The 24080-nt window shown below is 43.9% G+C and overlaps 2 protein-coding genes across 2 annotated transcripts in view; both read left to right on the top strand.

Annotated features, from left to right (window-relative positions):
* Nucleotides 1–24080, top strand: part of LOC114641603 (gastrula zinc finger protein XlCGF57.1-like) — a 187792-nt gene that overhangs the window by 28365 nt on the left and 135347 nt on the right. The window lies entirely within an intron of this gene.
* LOC127525820 (zinc finger protein 16-like) overlaps nt 23159–24080 on the top strand; it is a 31793-nt gene continuing 30871 nt past the window's right edge. The window contains exon 1 of the mRNA XM_051927558.1: nt 23159–23283. The gene's annotated coding sequence lies outside the window, so the exon portion shown is untranslated. The remainder of the gene's footprint in view (nt 23284–24080) is intronic.

Below are 24080 nucleotides of genomic sequence, written 5' to 3'. Positions count from 1 at the left end.
TAAGTATTCACAGCCTTTGCTCAATACTTTCTCGATACACCTTTGGCAGCAATTCCAGCCTGAAGTCTTGTTGAATATGATGCCACAAGCTTGGCACACCTATCCTTGGCCAGTTTCGCCCATTCCTCTTTGCAGCACCTCTCAAGCTCCATCAGGTTGGATGGGAAGCGTTGGTGCACAGCCATTTTAAGATCTCTCCAGAGATGTTCAATCAGATTCAAGTCTGGGCTCTGGCTGGGCCACTCAAGGACATTCACAGAGTTGTCCTGAAGCCACTCCTTTGATATCTTGGCTGTGTGCTTAGGGTCATTGTCCTGCTGAAAGATGAACCGTCGCCCCAGTCTGAGGTCAAGAGTGCTCTGGAGCAGGTTTTCATCCAGGATGTCTCTGTACATTTCTGCAGTCATCTTTCCCTTTATCCTGACTAGTCTCCCAGTCCCTGCTGCTGAAAAACATCCCCACAGCATGATGCTGCCACCACCATGCTTCACTGTAGGGATGGTATTGGCCTGGTGATGAGCGGTGCCTAGTTTCCTCCAAACGTGATGCCTGGCATTCACACCAAAGAGTTCAATCTTTGTCTCATCAGACCAGAGAATTTTCTTTCTCATGGTCTGAGAGTCCTTCAGGTGCCTTTTGGCAAACTCCAGGTGGGCTGCCATGTGCCTTTTACTAAGGAGTGGCTTCCATCTGGCCACTCTACCATACAGGCCTGATTGGTGGATTGCTGCAGAGATGGTTGTCCTTCTGGAAGGTTCTCCTCTCTCCACAGAGAACCTCTGGAGCTCTGACAGAGTGACCATCGGGTTCTTGGTCACCTCCCTGACTAAGGCCTTTCTCCCCCGATCACTCAGTTTAGACCTCAGCCCCTGTTATGGATGGGCCCCCCCCGGAGTCCTCCAGCTCTGCTTCGTCTAAGGAAGACATGCTGGTGAGATTGAAAAGATCCTCAAACTATCCCTTCCACCGGTCTATAACGTCTGCAGTTGAAGTCAGCAGGGCCTCATCTCCACTGTACACAGTGTTGTTGGAGCACCGCTTTCCCCTCCTGAGGCGCCTGACGGTTTGCCAGAACCTTCTCAGTGCCGACCAAAAGTGGCTTCCCCAAACTCCTCCCATGCCCAAGTTTTTGCCTCTGCAACAGCCGATGCCGCCACACGCTTGGCCCGCCGGTACCCCTCAGCTGCCTCTGGAGTCCCACTGGTCAACCAGACCCGAAAGAACTCTTTCTTCAGCTTGACAGCCTCTCGAAACTTAGGTGTCCACCACCGGGTTCGTGGATTGCTGCCACGAGAGGCACCGACAACCTTGTGGCCACAGCACCGTTCTGCTGCTTCGACAATGGAGGCTCGGAACATGGCCCATTCAGACTCAATGTCCTTCGCCTCCCTCGGAATGAGGTTGAAGTTCTGCCAGAGGTGGCAGTTAAAGATCTTTCTGACCAGTTCCTCCGCCAGACATTCCCAGCAGACCCTCATTATTCATTTGGGTCTGCCTGGTCTGTCCGGCAGCTTCTCCCGCCATCTGATACAACTTACCACCAGGTGGTGATCAGTTGACAGCTCAGCCCCTCTCTTCACCCGAGTGTCCAAGACAGAAGGTTGCAGATCTGATGACACAATTACAAAGTCAATCATCGAGCTGCGACCTCGGGCATCCTGGCGCCAAGTGCACTTATGGACACCCTTATGCTCAAACATGGTGTTCGTTATGGACAATCCATGGCGAGCACAGAAGTCCAACAACTGAACACCACTCGAGTTTAGATCAGGGAGGCCATTCCTCCCAATCACGCCTCTCCAGGTTTCACTGTCATTGCCGACTTGAGCATTTAAATCTCCCAGCAGGACGATATAGTCCCCAGGAGCTGCACCTCGCAGCGCCTCTTCCAGGGACTCCAAGAAGGCTGGGTACTCTGAACTGCTGTTCGGCACAAAGGCGCAAACAACAGTCAGAGTCCTTCCCCCAACTCGAAGGCGTAGGGAAATAACCCTGTCATCCAACGGGGAGAACCCCAACGTACAGGCCTCGAGCCGGGGGGCCATAAGCACGCCCACCTCTGCCCGACGCCTCTCACCCACAGCAACTCCAGAGTGGAACAAAGTCCAGCCTCTCTCAAGAGGAATGGTTCCAGAGCCCAGACCATGCATAGAGGTGAGCCCGACTAAATCTAGCCGGTACCTCTCAACCTCACGCACCAGTTCAGGCTCCTTCCCCGCCAGAGAGGTAACATTCCATGTCCCAAAAGCCAGTTTCGGCAACCGAGGGTCGGAACGCCAGAGTTCCCGCCTTCGGCTACCACCCATATTACATTGCACCCGACCCCTATGGCCTCTCTTGCAGGTGGTGGGCCCACAAGAGAGCGGAATCACGTTGTGCCTTCGGGCTGGGCCCCGTGGTCGAAGGTCCAGCCACTTCTTGCTCGCCAGCGAGCCCCTCCCCCAGGCCTGGCTCCAGGGTGGGGCCCCGGGTACCCTTTCCCGGGCAAGGGAAACGCCGATCCTTGTTTTAAGTCCATATGGGGTCTCAAGATCAAGTTAGTCTGGATCTTCACCTCAGACCTGTTTGCCTTGGGAAGCCCTACCAGGAGCATATAGCTCCCGACAACATAGCTCTGAGGATCACTAGACCGTGCAAGCCCTTCTGCCACAACAAGGCCGTGATCCAAGAAGGTGCTGTTGTAAGTGACTATAATAACATCCCATAGTAATCCTGTGACTATTCTAATATTGAGCCCTCTCACAGGTCACTACGTATTAAAATAGTCTCTTTCTGTAACGTGTGATGTTCTTCTCTCCCTCTTCATCATTTCATTTTATGTTTTTCTTACAGCAAATTTCCGCAGCAGGACTGACAGCACTTTTAAAGCCTGAGTGATTCTCAGTTCTAACGCTTACACGAGACAAATTTGTACATTTTCCCCGAGTGACACCCGGGGACTAACGCTAAGGAGATCAATGAGTTGTCAAAAACATCACATCTTGTTACAAATCTCTATTATAAAAAAAAATCCTGTAGAGGAACAGTTACGGCTACGATACGTGATCTTCACGTTAAGATCACAGAAGACACTTAAAAGACCCGCAAGACTAGAGAGATTGGCCACCGAGCGTCTCGCGGGGACCTTAAACATGAGACTTTGTGCCAAGAGATTGTCCCAGGACCGTCTCGCATTGACGCCGAACATGAGATTCTTGCAAGACACGCCCTACTTACCAAATAAATAAGAGCGGGGCAGCCAGCAACACACACACACACACACTCGTGTTTTGGCTTTGAGCACACACAGATCCAGGGCTCTCAGCGCATATAAAGTGTATTAGAACAATATGTTATAGATAAAATGTAGACGACAAAGCAAAGAAGGAAGCAGCATGGAAAAAAGAGACTCAAAAGCATTGGAGAGACAAAAAGAAAAAAAATAATCTAGGTGCAAATTCAGAAAATAAGGAAAGTAATTATCAGCCCGGAACAAGTGGAATTGGGGAAAAAAAAAAGCACGTCCAATCCAGATGTTGGCGCTATACACATTCACAGCAGGTTAGAGATTATGAAAGCAGTGGAATTCGAAAGGCGCTAAAAAAGATACACATGTGGAGAAAGCTGAAGAATATGAAAGGAGGAAAATTTAGAAAGTATGATAAAAAAGAAAGTAAAGATCACAGGAGCGCAAACAAACAGAAATTATTACTCGGAAAAGGGAAAATAATCACCACTAGCCAAACCGCGGCGTAGCTTACGCCGCATAATTATGTATTGATGGGTGAACACTTCCTGAAAGACACAGTTGTCCAAATGGGGTGGGTTTGAGGATACGACTGTAAGTGAATAAAAAGATGGAACTCTGGAGAGAGAGCAACATACAATTGTCCGTGACCGAAAGGGCAGGGAAGCAGGCTCGAGAGGTTTCGGGTCCTAACAGTCAACGACGGGTTGGCACAACTGGTAATGCTCCATCCGCAGGTTCATCCACGGAAACCTTGTTACGACTTTTACTTCCTCTATTATAGTCAAGTTCAATCGTCTTCTCGGCGCTCCGCCAGAGGCCGCAAGGGCCAATCCGAGGACCTCGGTAAACCATCCAATCATTAGTAGCGACGGGCGGTGTGTACAACGGGCAGGGACGTAATCAGGGCGAGCTTATGACCCTCACTTACTGGGAATTCTTTGTTCGTGGAGAACAATTGCAAGCTCCGGTACCCATCACGAATGGGGTTCAATGGCTTACCCACGCTTCTCCGCGCCGGGTAGACACACGTTGATCCATTCAGTGTAGGCGCATGCAGCCCTGGACATCTAAGGGCATCACAGACCTGTTATTGCTCAATCTCACGTGGCTGAAAGCCACTTGTCCCTCTAAGAAGTTGGATGCCAGTCGCTGGGGGGTCGCGTAACTATTTAGCAGGAGGGAGTAAAGTTTCAGCTTTGCAACCATACTCCCCCCGGAACCCAAAGACTTTGGTTTCCCGATTGGCTGCCCGGCGGGTCATGGGAATACGGCTGGATCACCAGTCGGCATCGTTTATGGTCAGAACTACAATGATATCTGATCGTCTTCAAGCCAGACTTTGGTTCTTGATTAATGAAAACATTCTTCGCAAATGCTTTCACTCTCGCTTGAATTGTTGGTGGGCGGGGCTCTGTGAGTTGGCGGGCGTGGCTCTGTCATGTGTATCCCATGGTCTCTGTCTTAGTGAATTGTTGGCGGGCGGGGCTCTGTGAGTTGGCGGGCGTGGCTCTGTCATGCGTATCCCATGGTCTCTGTCTTAGTGAATTGTTGGCGGGCGGGGCTCTGGCTCTGTCTTGTGTGCTCCATGGTTGTCTTGCGTGCCTTAGTCGTGCCTTAGTGAATTATTTATATACATGGACCAGGAGTCATTGAAAGAAAAGCAGGACAAGTGAGGTCAGAAATAAAAGACAAAGAGTAGAAAACAAAGTAAAACATCATAAAGAGGTTAAAAAACAAAGGGGGCCAAACACATGCAGAGCAGGTTAGAGATAATGAAAACTGGAATTCAAAAGACTCAAAAAAAAAAAAAAAAAAACACATAGGGATGAAACGCATGCAGAGCGAGATACAGAATATGAAAGCAGAAAAAAATGAAAGTGTCAAAAAAAGAAAGTAAACATCGTATTAGCGCAAAAAAATAATTACTACTCAGAGAAATAACGAAAAGGCAAATAGAGATCAAATATATGGCCATAGGTGATATGTCAGAAGTACAGTGCATCCGGAAAGTATTCACAGCACATCACCTTTTCCACATTTTGTTATGTTACAGCCTTATTCCAAAATGGATTAAATTCATTTTTTTCCTCAGAATTCTACACACAACACCCCATAATGACAACATGAAAAAAGTTTACTTGAGGTTTTTGCAAATTTATTAAAAATAAAAAAATTGAGAAATCCCATGTCCATAAGTATTCACAGCCTTTGCTCAATACTTTCTCGATACACCTTTGGCAGCAATTCCAGCCTGAAGTCTTGTTGAATATGATGCCACAAGCTTGGCACACCTATCCTTGGCCAGTTTCGCCCATTCCTCTTTGCAGCACCTCTCAAGCTCCATCAGGTTGGATGGGAAGCGTTGGTGCACAGCCATTTTAAGATCTCTCCAGAGATGTTCAATCAGATTCAAGTCTGGGCTCTGGCTGGGCCACTCAAGGACATTCACAGAGTTGTCCTGAAGCCACTCCTTTGATATCTTGGCTGTGTGCTTAGGGTCATTGTCCTGCTGAAAGATGAACCGTCGCCCCAGTCTGAGGTCAAGAGTGCTCTGGAGCAGGTTTTCATCCAGGATGTCTCTGTACATTTCTGCAGTCATCTTTCCCTTTATCCTGACTAGTCTCCCAGTCCCTGCTGCTGAAAAACATCCCCACAGCATGATGCTGCCACCACCATGCTTCACTGTAGGGATGGTATTGGCCTGGTGATGAGCGGTGCCTAGTTTCCTCCAAACGTGATGCCTGGCATTCACACCAAAGAGTTCAATCTTTGTCTCATCAGACCAGAGAATTTTCTTTCTCATGGTCTGAGAGTCCTTCAGGTGCCTTTTGGCAAACTCCAGGTGGGCTGCCATGTGCCTTTTACTAAGGAGTGGCTTCCATCTGGCCACTCTACCATACAGGCCTGATTGGTGGATTGCTGCAGAGATGGTTGTCCTTCTGGAAGGTTCTCCTCTCTCCACAGAGAACCTCTGGAGCTCTGACAGAGTGACCATCGGGTTCTTGGTCACCTCCCTGACTAAGGCCTTTCTCCCCCGATCACTCAGTTTAGATGGCCGGCCAGCTCTAAGAAGAGTCCTGGTGGTTTTGAACTTCTTCCCCTTACGGATGATGGAGGCCACTGTGCTCATTGGGACCTTCAAAGCAGCAGAAATTTTTCTGTAACCTTCCCCAGATTTGTGCCTCGAGACAATCCTGTCTCGGAGGTCTCCAGACAATTCCTTTGACTTCATGCTTGGTTTGTGCTCTGACATGAACTGTCAACTGTGGGACCTTATATAGACAGGTGTGTGCCTTTCCAAATCATGTCCAGTCAACTGAATTTACCACAAGGTGGACTCCAATGAAGCTGCAGAAACATCTCAAAGATGATCAGGGGAAACAGGATGCACCTGAGCTCAATTTCGAGCTTCATGGCAAAGGCTGTGAATACTTATGTGCATGTGCTTTCTCAGTTTTTTTATTTTTAATAAATTTGCAAAAACCTCAAGTAAACTTTTTTCACGTTGTCATTATGGGGTGTTGTGTGTAGAATTCTGAGGAAAAAAATGAATTTAATCCATTTTGGAATAAGGCTGTATCATAACAAAATGTGGAAAAAGTGATGCGCTGTGAATACTTTCCGGATGCACTATATGTAAATATTGTAAGGCTTTGAAGTTTACGTCAAGAGAATTTCAAAAACAGAGTTTACCTCACATGAATTTATTGGTTACTTTGCAAAAAAAATTATTAACTGCTGATGATGTCGATCGTTTTGTCTGTGCTGAAATTCCTAACAGAGAGAGCTATCCTGAATTAGGGTACAAAGTCATTAAACACGTGACTTCATTAAAAAGATTCAGCACGTTGGGACTCGAACTTCTGAAATAAAAGTGAAACTAATGAAATGGCAACAATTCAAAAAAAAAAAAAAAAAATCTTAAAAGTGTGTATCCGGAAAAACAAAAATGGGGGTTGGCGAGTGAAGCGAGCAGGGGGCGAAGCACCCTAGTAACTTAGATTTTCTGAATTGCAACTCAATTTTTGCAAAGTTGGAAAAAAAAAATCCAAATCTGAGTGATTTTGCTCAAATCCATAGGCGTCTGTAGTTTTCTGGTGCTCACAGCTGAGCCAAGTTTGATTTAGAGGGTGTGATTCGCTTTTGGGTTACCAGTCCAAAGTGTCACATCCTGTCACACAGGCAGACATTTACTCTGAATGTGGATTCCTCAAGTTTTAAATCTGTCATAACTCTGAGTGCCTCTCAGAATTTTCTTTGCAGTGGTTTTTAAAGTAACATACACCTACAGAATATGTGAGGAACGTTAAATGACGCAGGACGCACATATCATAATAGTACCCTAGTAAAGATTAAGAAACAAAGCCTAAGCGAAAGGAGACACTTGAGAGTAGTGAAAATAACCAAGTGTGAGGGGGCAATAGTGACCACTGGACATGGCGGGCTTTGGCCTAGTCCTCATGACCGCCTCACTTCATCAACTCCACTTGGCCGATTCCATTTTCTTAACTTGGGGTCTCAGCAATTTTTGAGGTGAGAAAAACCTCAACCTGAGAATGAATGGAAGTCCACACTGATACACACTTCCACGCTCAGTCACAACAGTCCAGTCTTGAGACAATTAACACCACAATAGTGAGAAGCAAACCCTGCTGAATGCACTTCACCTTGAGTTCAATAAAATCGTGGAAAAGATCGGGGATTTCATCAAACTTGGGGTTGGAGAACCTGAACTAGTGATGAGTGGATAATAGTGCAGTGGTCTTAAATGTTCAGAGGGGCCAGGGAAGCATCTGCCAGCTATGCTGGACCAATTGTTGTAGCCAAAAATGTAATCTGAGCTGTGAGGCAGCAGTGCTAACCACTGCACCAGCATGTCTCCCATCAATAGATCAACAGATCAATAACCACAAAACAAAAAAATACCAATAACTATTAAAATAAAAAAAAAGAGAGAGACATCAGCACCAAACAACTTTGCAACACAAAACCACAACAGCACAGCCCACTACTTGTACTGCTTAATCTGCGTCTCCCAAGGTCCTCTCATTACATCCAACTAACACCCACCGAGCCTCTGATCCAGTGTTACGCGGGGGTCCTCCTCATCCACCATTGACTGCTACAGCTCTGTGAGGTGACACTGGCCTTACAAAGCATTATGGGGTGCTGGGGAGAAAAGTTTGTCTGAGGTGGCTGTGTGTCAAGTATTTGGGGAATCGTTTAGCAAACAAGGTCATTACTGAAGCCAGCAAATTTGATGTGAAAAATTATTTGGTTAATTTCACTGATCAACACTACACATCTTTGGGAGGAAGATGGAGAAAGACAACAGGCAGCAAGAAAACATGGAGACAGCTTAAAATGAACCTCAGTGTGAGCTGGCAGCATCCATACATGCACCACCTACAGTATCTCTTGTTAAAAATGTGTTTATTTAAAAAGGTAAATTGTTTGTGTTTGCAGATTTACAAGAGGATGGCAGCTTCTCCCCATCTTCATGTGTTCAGCCCTTTCTTCAAGGCAGAGTGCAACAGAAACAAGAACAGAAAAAGAAACCAACAAGAGGGTCCGAGCATTTGACAGCAGCCTTTTTGCAGAACAGTTTTCTTAATGCTGTGAAACTAACATCAATAGAAGCCATCGAAATTGACCATCAAGACGTTCACAGCACAGACCAAGAGGCCTTGTGTGTGGGCCAAGAGCGCAGAAGAATGTTCAAAAGGAAATCTGATTGTAACGATCTCAAGTTGAATGATGTGAAACCATATTGCTGTTCTAAATGTGGCAAAAGATTCCTTTACAATAGCGACTTCAAAAGACATACAATAATCCATACTGGTGAAAAGCCATATGACTGTTCTGAATGTGGCAAAAGATTTAACAATGTTAGCAGTCTCCGACAGCACACAAGAATTCATACTGGAATAAAGCCATATGGCTGTGCAGAATGTGGTAAGAGATTCACTAGCAGCAGTCATCTTAAGGTGCACACAAAAATTCATACTGGAGAGAAGCCATATTGCTGTTCTGAATGTGGCAAAAGATTCATAGAGCGCGGCACTCTTTATAGACATGTAAGAATTCATACTGGAGAGAAGCCATATTGCTGCCCTGAATGTGGCAAAAGATTCAGGGATAGTGGCACTCTTTGTAAACATGTAAGAGGTCATACTGGGGAGAAGCCATTTTGCTGCTCTGAATGTGGCAAAAGATTCACGAAAAGTAGCAATCTTTGTAATCATGTAAGAATTCATACGGGGGAGAGGCCATTTTGCTGCTCTGAATGTGGCAAAAGATTCATGGAGAGTGGTGCACTTCATAAACATGTACGAATTCATACTGGAGAGAAGCCATATTGCTGTTCTGAATGTGGAAAAAGATTTGTATCTTCAAGTGGTCTTTGGAAGCACACAAGACAAATGCACACCAAAGATAAGCCCTAGTCTTGTCCAGAATGGGGCAAGTTATTCTGTGGTAGCAGCACACTTCAAAAGCACACACAGATTCATAGAGAAGAAAACCGTTATTGCTGCCGTGAATTTGGGAAGTAAATGTCCAGTAGTGGTCCTCTTCCGAGGCAAACAATATCATTCTAGAAGAGTAGCCATGTTGCATTCAATTGTCCAACTTAAAATTTTTTATCGAGCACATCTGTCTCGTTTAAAATTGTTCAAAATTAAGATCCATCCTGCAAACGTTACAATCGAGCTCCAGCCTCACTGGGCCACATGTTTTGGGCTTTTACCAAATTAACAACATTCTGGACAAACATTTTTAAATGTCTGTCAGACATTGTAGGTGACATGATCACTCCTAACCCATTAATAGCTGTGTTTGGTGGGCTCCCAGAGGGGCTTAAAGTGGAGAAGGACAAACAAACTGTAATTTCCTTCTCTTCACTATTAGCACGTAGACTTATTTTGGTCAAATGGAAGAATCCAAACTCACCTCTTTTATGTCAGTGAGTAATTGATGTTATATACTATTTGAAATTGGAAAAAATCAAATTCTCATGTACAGGATCTATGCAAAATGTTTTTAAAACCTGTTAGGATGTAATCAATAACATTTTAGAATAAGCATTTATATCTCTTTACTGCTCTCAAAAGTTTTACTGTGGCTGCTGGCCTTCCTGTCTTTCTCATGGGTGGGGGTTGAACTGAATTTAGTTATTGTTAAGTTTGACTTGATTGTATGGAACATTAGTTGTTTTTGATAAATTCAATAAAAGATAAAAAAAAAAAAGAAGAGTAGCAATGTTGCTGTCCTGAATATAAAAAACAAGTCACAAACGTAGCAGTCTCCAGAAACCCTTAAGATGTTATGCAGATGTCAGTCAGTCATTTTTCTAACCCGTTTAGTCCTGAATAAGGTTGTGGGAGTCTGCTGGATCATATCCCAGCTAGCATAGGGCTCTTGGCAGGGTCCTGCCAGTCCATCGCAGGGCAAATACACACACCAAGCACACCCCAAATTAGAATCTCCAATTCACATAACCTGCATGTCTTTGAACTGTGGGAGGAAACCGCAGCACCCGGAGGAAACTGATGATTTTCCCATAATAGCAGCTTTCACAATAGTAAAATAAAAAATTATCCTTAGAAATGGTCAGGGTCAATGAAAATATACAGGGTGTACACAAAGTCCGTATACCCCTATCTTTGGGAGGATTTTGAAAGCTAAAGGTTACCTCTTAGGAATCCAAAACGTCTGTACGGGTCCCTCCATGATCTGCATAGCCGAATGCGCCGCCAGGTTCTCCTGCTCATGTTCTGCAACATTTGCGGGGTGACTTTCTGGAACGCTGCGTGAACCGCATGTTTCAGTTCATCATTCGATGAATAACGACGCTTCCGCACGTCTTCTTTGATAAACCCCCAGAGTGCATTACCTGGAGTTGTGAGATCAGGGCTTCTCAGAGACCACAGAAGAGGAGCGGGATTGTTGTTTGTTCCTCGTCCGATCCAACAATTCCCAAAAACAAACCAAACACTGTTAAGGACGACCTGGTTTCTCTGTTGCAGGATGAGCCAGCCATTCAGCACTTCCAGATAACTGATTTGGTTAACAGAACCATCAAAAAAATAAGGGCTAAACAAATGCTGTGCTGTCATTCCGGCCCAGATCATCACGTGTGGTGGGCTCAGCTCAATTTCTTCAAAGAAATGTGGATTTTCTTTTCCCCAGAAAAACACGTTTCGATTGCGGGAGCTGCGATAAATCGCGCACTCGTCAGAGAACATAGCCTTTTCCTTCTCAGCATTTGTTGGAAATTGGTGCAGCATCAGATCACAAGCTTCCTGACGTCTGTCCAAGTCAGCATCTGATAACTCGTTAACGGGCAATGGATGCCGACATTTCATTTGCAAGTCCTGTTTGATGTGTTTTCGCATGGTCGATTCCGCTATTCCCAACTCAGCAGCACGTTTACGAGTGGATTTCATTGGGGATCGTTGGACAGACTCTGCCACATCTGCACACGTTTCATGCCTTGTGGATGGTCTTCCACTTTGCGGCGCATCTCGGATGCTACCTGTTGCAAAAGCCTTCTTCTCCCACTGCAACAACGTCCTATTTGTCGGCGATGCCTTCCCCAAACGCACAACAAAGTCATTCATGACATTTTTGATCGATTTCCCAGTAACAGGCCGCTCATGAACCCACACCGTGTCCACCAAACGATCCTCGATCGTGAAAACACTTGTGTCACCCATCGCTATGTCTTGGAACAACCGCTATGTTGTTGAGATTTCTCGAGCGGCAGCAGGTGGCAGCACCAGACGGGATGTCGGAAACGCACCTTGAAATACCGAGAAGACTTGGGCTGATATCCACAGGAACCAAATTGTCGTGGTTATTCCTGTAAATGCTCCTAAAGATAGGGGTATACGGACTTTGTGCGCACCCTGTACATATATTGGAACAGAAAATGGACAAAATCAAAGGTTTACACGTGTGAAAAATTGAACAACCTTAAACAGTGAGTGAGAGATGTGCTTAAGGATTTGGAGATTGTAGAGGGAGAAGTGTTGTGTGGATTAAAAAGGCTGACATGTGATACAGGGTGCGGCAGAAATAACTCCCACATTTCGAAAAAATCACTGTGGGGTGCCCAAAGCAGGTAGAGGGGTGCGGTCTGTTCTGTTAGGTAGGGTACATAATAAAGTTTTCAGTCGTCACCATGCCGTGGTCAGGTGAGCATCAAGGCTTTGTAGTGGAGGCTTTTTTCAAAAATGGCGAATCTGTAACTGCGACACAGAGGGCGTTTCGCACGCTGTTCGGTTTACGTGCTAATGAAAGTGTTCCAGACCAGAAAACGATTTTGCTGTGGGTTCAAAGAGTAAGGGCAACAGGATCTGCACTGAAGAGAAAACCACTCGGACGTCCCAAAAATGTGAGAACACCCGAAAACATCGCTGCAGTGAGGGCTTCGATTGAGCTGTCTCCAGCGCGTTCAGCACAGAAACATGCCTCAGCTCTTCGGATTTCGGAAAGAACTGTGAGGCGAATTTTGCATACTGACCTTCATTTACACTCATACAAGATTATGATTGGTCAGGAATTGTCTCCAGCAGACTGGGGAAGACATATGGATTGCTGTAATGGGATCCTCGCAGCTGTGCCTCCCACTTTCATTCTGTGGATTAGCGATGAAGCCCATTTCCACCTTTCCCGGGTTGAGTGGTCTCCTTGCGCAAGGCAGTTCCGTGGCCACCACGCTCACCTGATTTAAGTCCCTGTGACTTTTTTCTGTGGGGGTACCTCAAGGCCGAGGTTTTCAAACATTGTCTTCAGTCCTTGGACCAACTAAAGTTGATTTCAAAAAGACCATCAGGCGCCGCCGAGAGTGACAGCCTTTTCAGCAGCTCCATGTACGACTTTATTTTTCTACTTTTATTTTTCTCTTTTTTATTTGTGAATTTCCCCTTGGATTAATAGTATCTATCTATCTATCTATCTATCTATCTATCTATCTATCTATCTATCTATCTATCTATCTATCTATCTATCTATCTATCTATCTATCTATCTATCTATCTATCTATCTATCTATCTATCTATCGATCGGAGGCCATTCAAGAAGAAATTGAAGGAATTTCGCCCGACATGCTAGTGACAGTGATGGAAAACTCCAAATGTGTATCAGCCGTCAAGGCCACCATTTGGACAATATAATTTTTAAAACTTAAAGTAAAAAATACTTTTTTATATCTACATTGGGGAAATAAAAAGTTTTTGGTGATACCTCGTACCATTTTTTTTTTTCAATCCCCCTTTGAAATGTGGGAGTTATTTCTGCCGCACCCTGTACATCACCAGGAACTGACTTTACTCACCTTTCATTAGCGTATCTAGTGATGCCATCTGTTAGGAGGTCCCACTCTGAAATTGTGAGCCATCAGAAAAGGAGGCCAGCTTGAGATCAGACAATGTGGTAGACACCTCAGTGCAGGCCATCTTCCTTTCATTTGTATTATTTTCCTGTGTTTTATTTTGATATCTTCCTCTTTACTTTTATGACTCTATTTCTCTGCTGAATATTTATCATTACGCTCCCCACTGCTTTGAAACACTGAGGTTCTGAGCCAAACTTTCAGCAATGTTAGATTCATTTTTTTTTTTTTTTTTTACAATAAACTCTGTCGGTGATCATATGTCTGACTGGCTGTAAAAGGTGCCATTTGCAACTTCACAATTTTGTTTGGTGCAAACTAGCCACGACTTAAGTTAAATCTCTCAACAATGGAAGATTCACACCCCACTGTGGCAGATCCTGATTACGAACTGCCAGTTTCCATGATTAGATCTGAATTAACATATATACTCGCGTTTAAGTTCTCCCACGGATAAGTCGGGGGTTGATTTTACCATATAATTTACGGTATTTTATAATGTTGGTCGTATAAATCGAATGCAGAAAACTCCCACTATTTGTCCTAGAGATTACTATATGCTAACGCCCACCTGAGAGAGTAACCACAGAGCACACAGCCTTTTTCTTCTGTGTATTGTGAACATACCCAAACTATTCTGAAGCGACGTTTGCACTGTTTTGTGTTTTTTGTATCTCACACCCTCATACACCTTTATCGTAAGTGCATCCCTTATCTACGATGGAGCATTCGATCAGAAGAAAATATGAAACTGGTTTTAAATGTAACTCTTTTAGGGCTAATTTTTTTTTTTTTGTTTCTTTTCTCCCAGAGCTGAATATTTTTCCAAAAACTAACTTTTTTAAAAAAAGAACACAAAGCAATTGAAATCAACAAAAAATATTTCCTTTTGACAAATGTTACTGTCTTGCATGTTGTATGAGCCTGCATACTCTATGATTTCACATACATATCACATACATTTTACACAGCAAAGTCTGATCTCGCTCAAAGCAGCCAATTTCAGTCATTGCCACATTGCACTCCTTACAATACGTGTTGCTTTGGTGCCTACTTTTCAATTGTCTGTTGCTGCACTTTCTCACATATATTGTTAGTGTGTACTGTAGAGAGACAAGTCACCCGTTTGCCATCGTGCCATGCCACTGCCACGAAGTTTTCTGAATAAAACTTTGCAGCATCACGTACCTATCATCACGCTGCATAACCTGTCCAAAGCCACCAGGGGACAAAGCACGTTTGGATCAATGCTCCCTGAAGTTATATCACCAGTTCTGTCCCATCTCTATTTGTAATGCCACAGCGCGCTTCATCTTGTCTTTTATTGTGGGTTTCCACTTTGAAAAACGAGAATGCGATGCAAACGCAGCCCGCGATTCAAAAAATTTCTCTGCCTACCTCTTTGTCTCGTCTGACAGTAGCTGAAAAGCAGCATCAGGAGAGAGCAGCCTGAAGTAGTCCAGCAGCTGGTGATCTGTCGTGTCCAACAGCAAGCCATGCCGTCTTGTGAAGTCCGGTAGCCCACGGATCAATGTCTGTGTATTCCTCCCACGCGAACCTTGGCGTAGATGCATCGCCTGCTCGAATGCATTCAGCTGGCAGCGGATCAGCTGGCGCGGCATCGGCTGGCGTCCGATCAGCTGATGCCGGCTTCTCACTCTCTTGTTCGATCTACTGATCACTGCCAATAAAATCCTATTCTGAATAATCAGAGTCTGACTCCGTGATAATGTGCAAAACATTGTCTGCCGAGTGTTTTCTTTTCTGCACTCGCTTCGCTCCCTTGTGACGTGTCGGTGCCATCTTGCCATTGTTTACATTTCGCAACTCACGCACACGCAAGGATTAGTTGCCGAGTCAACGAGTCTAGCATTCCTCCAAGCACAGAGGGAATGCCTGCGACGTGACAGTGAGTTTTGTCGCCATTAACAGCTGATTGCCGCCCTCAACCCCTCCTGTCGACAAAAGTCGACATCCGCCCTAAAAGAGTTAAAGTAGTTGAAGTGTCGAAAGAAATTGATAGCTGCGCTGCTGCAACAAAATTCGACGTGTCTGAGAAACTGGTGTGAGATTGGATTAGGCAGGAAGATATAAAAATAAAAATTAACTGTTGCATTTTTGAACGGGCGTATATGTTGGGGTCTGATTTTTGTGATCGATTTTTCAGGTTTCAATACCCGACATATACGCGAGCATATACAGTAAACTCTTTTTCTGCTTCAGAGGCCTGAATTTGACATTGACCACACTCACCCACGATATCATGTTTCCAGTTCAAAACCAAGTAAATTACTGTCATTGAAATTGTGCAGCTCTGATTCCTTTGCATCCATTGCAGCCAACAAAAATAAATTGGGTTCTCGCACCACCAGTCTCCAACAAATTACTAGCTGCTTCTTTGAGTTCTGTTCAAGGCTTTTTCTTGAGACCTTTTAACATTTAATTCTGTGGAGCATTTTTCATTTTTTTACTTTCTCGTTCACAAAGTATAAGGAAAGTATTGTAATTGTCCAGAAATTTGATTTCGAGATTTTGATGAATCTCGACATTTTAGACATCCCTGAGTAAATGAATGTAAAGAACACTTGTGTCTATTTACAGTCATATGAAAAAGTTTGGGAACCCCTCTTAATTCTTTGGATTTTTGTGTATATTGGCTGAGCTTTCCTTTTCATATATGACATGCCTTATGGAAACAGTAGGATTTCAGCAGTGACATTAAGTTTATTGGATTAACAGAAAATATGCAATATGCATCATAACAAAATTAGACAGGTGCATAAATGTGGGCCCCCCAACAGAGATATGACATCAATACTTATTTGAGCCTCCTTTTGCCAATCTAACAACCTCGAGACGCTGTCCTCCTATAGCCTTTGATGAGTGTCTGGATTCTGGATGGAGTTATTGTTGACCATTCTTCATACAAAATCTCTCCAGTTCAGTTAAATTTGATGGACAGCCTGCTTCAAATCATCCCAAAGATTTTCGACGTTCGATATTCAAGTCAGGGGACTGTGACGGCCATTCCAGAACATTGTACTTCTCCCTCTGCATGAATGCCTTTGTAGATTTCCAACTGTGTTTTGGCTCATTGTCTTGTTGGAATATCCAACCCCCGCGTAACTTCAACTTTGTGACTGATGCTTGAACATTATCCTGAAGAATTTGTTGATATTGGGTTGAATTCATCTGACCCTCGACTTTAACAAGGGCCGCAGTCACTGAACTAGTCACACAGCCCCACAGCATGATGGAACCTCCACCACATTTGACAGGAGGTAGCAGGTGTTTTTCTTGAACTGCTGTGTTGTTCTTCCGCCATGCAAAGCGCTCTTTGTTATGAGCAAATAACTCCATTTTTGTCTCATCAGTCCAAAGCACTTTGTTCCAAAATGAATCTGGCTTGTCTAAATGAGCATTTGCATACAACAAGCGACTCTGTTTGTGGCGTGAGTGCAGAAAGGGCTTCTTTCTCATCACCCTGCCATACAGAAGTTCTTTGTGCAAATTGTGCTGAATTGTAGAACGATGTCCAGATACACCATCTGCAGCAAGATGTTCTTGCAGGTCTTTGGAGGTGATCTGTGGGTTGTTTGTCACCAATCTCACAATCCTGCCCATATGCCGCTTCCTGTAATTTTCTTGGCCTGCCAGACCTGCTGGGTTTAACAGCAACTGTGCCTGTGGCCTTCCATTTCCTGATACCATTCCTTACAGTTGAAACTGACAGTTTAAACCTCTGAGATGGCTGTTTGTAGCCTTCCCCTAAACCAGGAGACTCAACAATCTTTGTTTTCAGATCTTTGGAGAGTTGCTTTGAGGATCCCATGCTGTCTGTCACTCTTCAGAGGAGAGTCAAAGGGAAGGAAGCACAACTTGTAATTGACCACCTTAAATACCTTTATATCTCCTGATTGGACACACCTGTCTATGAAGTTCAAGGCTTAATGAGCTCATCCAACCAATTTGGTGTTGACAGTAATCAGCATTGAGCAGTGACAGGCATTCAAATCAGCACAATGACAAGGGGACCCACATTTGTGCACAGCCAGTTTTTCACATTTGATTTAATTTCATACAACTAAATACTGCGTCACGAAAAATCTTTGTTCAGAAAACACCGCAGTACTCAGATGGTCCTAGGAAATGAAAGACAGACCACTGTTATCTTTTTTGTTGAAAGTAAATTATTATGCAGGCTGAGAGGGCTTCCCTAACTTTTTCATATGACTGTATGTACAGTACCTCCAATGTTTTGTTTTTATTTTATTATTTTTCTGTTACAGCAGTTATGATCTGCTTCTTTTGTCACACACTAGTTTTTATGTTTTAAAAGCATTCAAGATTTTTTAAACCCTTGGAGTGTTCTTTATTTGTAATGTAACTGTTAACTCTTTCACAAACTATTTGTACTTTATAAACACACAAAATCAAAAAACAACACACTGAACGTGATAACAATGAAACTAATAATTTATAGATGGACATTTAACAACTGCACACCATCTCCAGGTAAAGGTGAGTATCCTGAAATATCCAAAAAAAATAAAAATAAAAAGCAGGCTGGCCGAGGGGTGCCAGTCAATGAACCCCTGGGCTGAAGATAACTCAACTTACTCGACTCCTTTCTGTAGTCTTTAATGTCACATCTCCTCAGGACTCGGCCATGACGATACAATCTTTGTTTCATCATGGAGTTCAGACCAGTGTTTTATTGTATTAGTTGTATTTTAGTACATTTGCACTTATCAATAAAAAGAATTAATTGTAAAAAAAAACAAAACAATTCCAATCACATAAACACTGCCATCTACTGGACCGATGGAGGATTATTTATAAACATTTTGTTTTCCTTAATTCTTAAAAATCGTCCATTTCAAATTAAGCAACACAAATTAATAATTTTGAAACGTGACGAACTGGCAAAGCCGCTCATTGCTAGTTTCAACTTTGCACCCTTTACTGCCAGGGTTGCCTCCAGGCACTTCTGATCTTGATTTGGATAAAGTGAGATTAAGAATGATGACGATGATGGTGAATTTAATAATTAACTTCAGCCTAAGTCACAAGATGAGCTGCAACCCCCACAGGCCTTAACTGGTTTAGGTGGTTTTGAGATGGCTGAATGAACAGTTAGTTTCACCATTCAGTGTTTCATGGTAGACGTACTCCGGAGTTTCTTTGTTGTGGTCAAGATGACTGGTGTTTGCTGTGGGAAACGTGTGGTCGTCTAATGACTTCTTTAGTCGCAGTTTCCTACCAGGTGTCCACAGCCTAGTGAAGCTCTACTGGCAGGTCTGCAACAGACTTTTTGTAACATGAGGCAATGGATGATTGTTTGCAGGAGGTGGGCTCCCTTTTTCTATTTCCTGTTCTCTGTATATGGTGGGCAGGTATAGCATCTGGGTGAGTTGCAATACCTGATGAAGTCTACAGAGAAGGTGGTGCTGTGCTGACAGAACATTTTTTTTCCAAGTTATGTGGGAGCAAGTTATAAATCCACAGGACTTCAAAGAGACTTCAGTCATCCACCTGTACAAACACAACGGACATTATGAGCTCTGTGATCATCTTGATGGTGTATCCTTGTTGTCTCTCCCAGGTGAGATTCTCCCCAGGCTGCTTCTTCATCATCTTACTTCACATCATAACCAGGAACTCTTTCCTGAGGTCCAGTGTAGATTCTGGGAAGGTGTGAGGCTATCAATATGGTGTTTGCTGCTCAGCTGCTGCAGGAGAAATGTCAGGAGCCAAATGTTGATCTGGTTTGTAACTTTATTGATTTGAGTGAGAAGTCAAGCAAAATGACCCCTTGTATGGGCTAACTAAAAAGATTACAATATGCAAGCTTTCGAGGCAACTCAGGCTCCTTCTTCAGGCAAGATGTAATACAGAAACTGGAGTTCCTTGTGTTTATACAGACACCAGGACAAAAAAGAACACTGGAAAACCTTTAAGTGAGACATCTTAAATGTAAAAAATTAACAAACCTCTCCAGGCTAAGATTACTTTAGCAAGAGAGGAGAACAATGCATATTTTGTTAAGAAGATGATGTCGCTGTCCATGTATTGATTTGAGTAAAGCATCCACACTGTTAGAAGTTATTGAAGATCATGTTAAAGTGTGGATTTCCAAAGAAATTCATCACCATGGTGTAGCAAGTTCTTGATTTTATGCCAGCTAATGTTTAGGACAATGGTGACGCACAGGAGTCCTTCACTCTCTGAAATGTTAAGCAGGGCTGTGTGTCGGCGCTGGTGCTGTTCAGCCTGATATTCTCCACCATGTTCACTGAGGCTTTTAAAGACTATAATGTAGGCATTGGCATTAGTTACCACACAAATGGAAAACTGATCAACCTTAGAAGGCTTCACAAGAAAAGTAAGGTTGCGACAAACACCGTCAGAGGGCTCCTCCAGATCATAACTGTGACCTCAATGCTGCTTCAAAGTCTGATAAGCAGTGCAGTGCTCTGATCTCTATCTATCTATCTATCTATCTATCTATCTATCTATCTATCTATCTATCTATCTATCTATCTATCTATCTATCTATCTATCTATCTATCATATAGTGCCTTTCACCTATCTATCTATCTATCTATCTATCTATCTATCTATCTATCTATCTATCTATCTATCTATCTATACACATACACATACATATTTAAATATATACAGGTGCTGGTCATAAAATTAGAATATCATGACAAAGTTGATTTATTTCAGTAATTCCATTCAAAAAGTGAAACTTGTATATTAGATTCATTCATTACACACAGACTGATGTATTTCAAATGTTTATTTCTTTTAATGTTGATGATTATAACTGACAACTAATGAAAGTCCCAAATTCAGTAGCTAGATAGATAGATAGATAGATACTTTATTAATCCCAGGGGGAAATTCACATATTCCAGCAGCAAAAATATTAAATTAAAGAGTAATAAAAAATGCAGATAAAAAAACAGACAATAACTTGAATAATGTTCAACGTTTACCCCTCTGGTGGAATTGAAGAGTCGCATAGTTTGGGGGAGGAATGATCTTCTCAGTCTGTCAGTGGAGCAGGACAGTGACAGCAGTCTGTCGCTGAAACTGCTCCTCTGTCTGGAGATGACACTGTTTAATGGATGTAGTGGATTCTCCATGATTGACAGGAGCCTGCTGAGTGCCCGTTGCTCTGCTACGGATGTCAGACCGTCCAGCTCTATGCCAACAATAGAGCCTGCCTTCCTCACCAGTTTGTCCAGGCGTGAGGCATCCTTCTTCTTAATGCTGCCTCCCCAGCACACCACTGCGTAGAAGAGGGCACTCGCCACAACCATCTGATAGAACATCTGCAGCATCTTACTGCAGATGTTGAAGGATGCCAGTCTTCTAAGGAAGTACAGGCGGCTCTGTTCTTTCTTGCACAGAGAATCAGTATTGGCAGTCCAGTCTAATTTATCGTCCAGCTGCACTCCTAGGTATTTATACGTCTGCAACCTCTGCACACAGTCACCTCTGATGATCACGGGGTCCATGAGGGGCCTGGGTCTCCTAAAATCCACCACCAGTTCCTTGGTTTTGCTGGTGTTCAGTTGTAGGTGGTTTAAGTCGCACCATTTAACAAAGTCCTTGTTGAGGTTTCTATACTCCTCCTCCTGCCCACTCCTGATGCAGCCCACGATAGCAGTGTCATCAGCAAACTTTTGCACGTGGCAGGACTCTGAGTTATATTGGAAGTCCGATGTATACATGCTGAATAGGACCGGAGAAAGCACAGTCCCCTGTGGCGCTCCTGTGTTGCTGACCACAATGTCAGATCTGCAATTCCCGAGATGCACATACTGAGGTCTGTTTGTAAGATAGTCCACGATCCATGCCACCAGGTATGACTCTACTCCCATCTCTGTCAGCTTGTCCCTAAGGAGCAGAGGTTGTATATCGTATCGTATCAGTATCTCGGAAAATTAGAATATTGTGAAAAGGTTCAATATTGAAGACACCTGGTGCCACACTCTAATCAGCTAATTAACTCCAAACACCTGCCAAAGCCTTTAAATGGTCTCTCAGTCAAGTTCTGTAGGCTACACAATCATGGGGAAGACTGCTGACTTGACAGTTGTCCAAAAGACGACCATTGACACCTTACACAAGGAGGAGGGCAAGACACAAAAGGTCATTGCTAAAGAGGCTGGCTGTTCACAGAGCTCTGTGTCCAAGCACATTAATAGAGAGGCGAAGGGAAGAAGGACAAGATGTGGTAGAAAAAAGTGTACAAGCAATAGGGATAACCGCACCCTGGAGAGGATTGTGAAACAAAACCCATTCAAAAATGTGGGGGAGATTCACAAAGAGTGGACTGCAGCTGGAGTCAGTGCTTCAAGAACCACCACGCACAGACGTATGCAAGACATGGGTTTCAGCTGTCGCATTCCTTGTGTCAAGCCACTCTTGAACAAGAGACAGCGTCAGAAGCGTCTCGCCTTTGGACTGCTGCTGAGTGGTCCAAAGTGATGTTCTCTGATGAAAGTAAATTTTGCGTTTCCTTTGGAAATCAAGGTCCCAGAGTCTGGAGGAAGAGAGGAGAGGCACAGAATCCACGTTGCGTGAGGTCCAGTGTAACGTTTCCACAGTCAGTGATGGTTTGGGGTGCCATGTCATCTGCTGGTGTTGGTCCGTTGTGTTTTCTGAGGTCCAAGGTCAATGCAGCCGTCTACCAGGAAGTTTTAGAGCACTTCATGCTTCCTGCTGCTGACGAACTTTATGGAGATTCAGATTTCATTTTCCAACAGGACCTGGCACCTGCACACCGTGCCAAAGCTACCAGTACCTGGTTTAAGGACCATGGTATCCCTGTTCTTGATTGGCCAGCAAACTCGCCTGACCTTAACCCCATAGAAAATCTATGGGGTATTGTGAAGAGGAAGATGCAATACGCCAGACCCAACAATTCAGAAGAGCTGAAGGCCACTATCAGAGCAACATGGGCGCTCCTAACACCTGAGCAGTGCCACAGACTGATCGACTCCATGCCACGCTGCATTGCTGCAGTAATCCAGGCCAGAGGAGCCCCAACTAAATATTGAGTGCTGTACATGCTCATACTTTTCATATTCATACCTTTCAGTTGGCCAACATTTCTAAAAATCCTTTTTTTTGCATTGGTCTTAATTGATATTTTAATTTTCCGAGATACTGAATTTGGGACTTTCATTAGTTGTCAGTTGTAATCATCAACATTAAAAGAAATAAACATTTGAAATACATCAGTCTGTGTGTAATGAATAAATCTAATATACAAGTTTCACTTTTTGAATGGAATTACTGAAATAAATCAACTTTATCATGATATTCTAATTTTATGACCAGCACCTGTACAGTATATAAGATTGTATTATTATTACATTCAATTTAAACAGGTCGTATGTGATCCGGCAGGTTTACTAATAATCCGCCTACCGTCCAGTAGATGGCAGTGTTTACTAGAAGATCCGCACAGCAGCGCCTTCTCTCAGTCGAGTCGCTCGTTGATGACGCGTTTCGTTTCCATTTGCTTGATTTCTCCAACGGAAGCCGCGGGCTGATATACGAGACGCGATTCAGCTCTTTTAGAGACTAAAGGGAGCAGAAGAATAGGAAAGAAGTAGCGGACGAGGACGAATGTCGGTGAGTAACGTGAGCACCTGGGCGGTAGTATCGGATGGGAGATGAGATGAGAGGAAAGGAAAGTGGAGCAGAAATGGGGGGGATTTGGGGAGAAAAAAAAAGACAGCATGTGGTCGATGAATCGGGAAAAGGGACATCGAAAGGGAAGAGTAGTGAGTCATTTGAAAATGAGAAAGAGGGAAGGGAGTCGAGTCGATCTGCTGAGGTGCTTCGGTGTTGATGGTGACGACACTCCAAAGCCCGCCCGCTCACTTCAACTCTCCCGGTTACGTTCACTCAAACCGAAGTTTAAGCCGCTCGCTTGTCCCGTCCCGTAATGTCATTTGTGTGCCGCTCGAGTTTATTGTGTAATAGGAAATCGCGAAAAGATTCCAGGTTGGAAATTTCACGAGCACCTTCTCCCAATGAGCGTGTACTGTACGAATAAAGTCAGTCAGTCAGTCAGTCTGCAACCCGCTATATCCTAACACAGGTTCATGGGGGTCTGCTGGAGCCAATCCTAGGCAACACAGGGCGCAAGGCAGGAAACAAACCCCGGGCCAGCCCACCCCACCGCAGGTACGGATAAAGTACCCACAGGAAATCCAATGTGACATGCAGAGGGTCGTGGATAGGCCGAGTTAAGACTCTGTGGTGCCCCCTGAGCATCAGCACCCCCACATACAGTGGTGTGAAAAACTATTTGCCCCCTTCCTGATTTCTTATTCTTTTGCATGTTTGTCACATAAAATGTTTCTGATCATCAAACACATTTAACCATTAGTCAAATATAACACAAGTAAACACAAAATGCAGTT

This window comes from Erpetoichthys calabaricus, chromosome 5 (assembly GCF_900747795.2).
Source record: "Erpetoichthys calabaricus chromosome 5, fErpCal1.3, whole genome shotgun sequence".
Classification (NCBI taxonomy): domain Eukaryota; kingdom Metazoa; phylum Chordata; class Cladistia; order Polypteriformes; family Polypteridae; genus Erpetoichthys; species Erpetoichthys calabaricus.
Note: the sequence above shows the minus strand (reverse complement) of the source record. Positions and strands in the feature narration are given on the sequence as shown.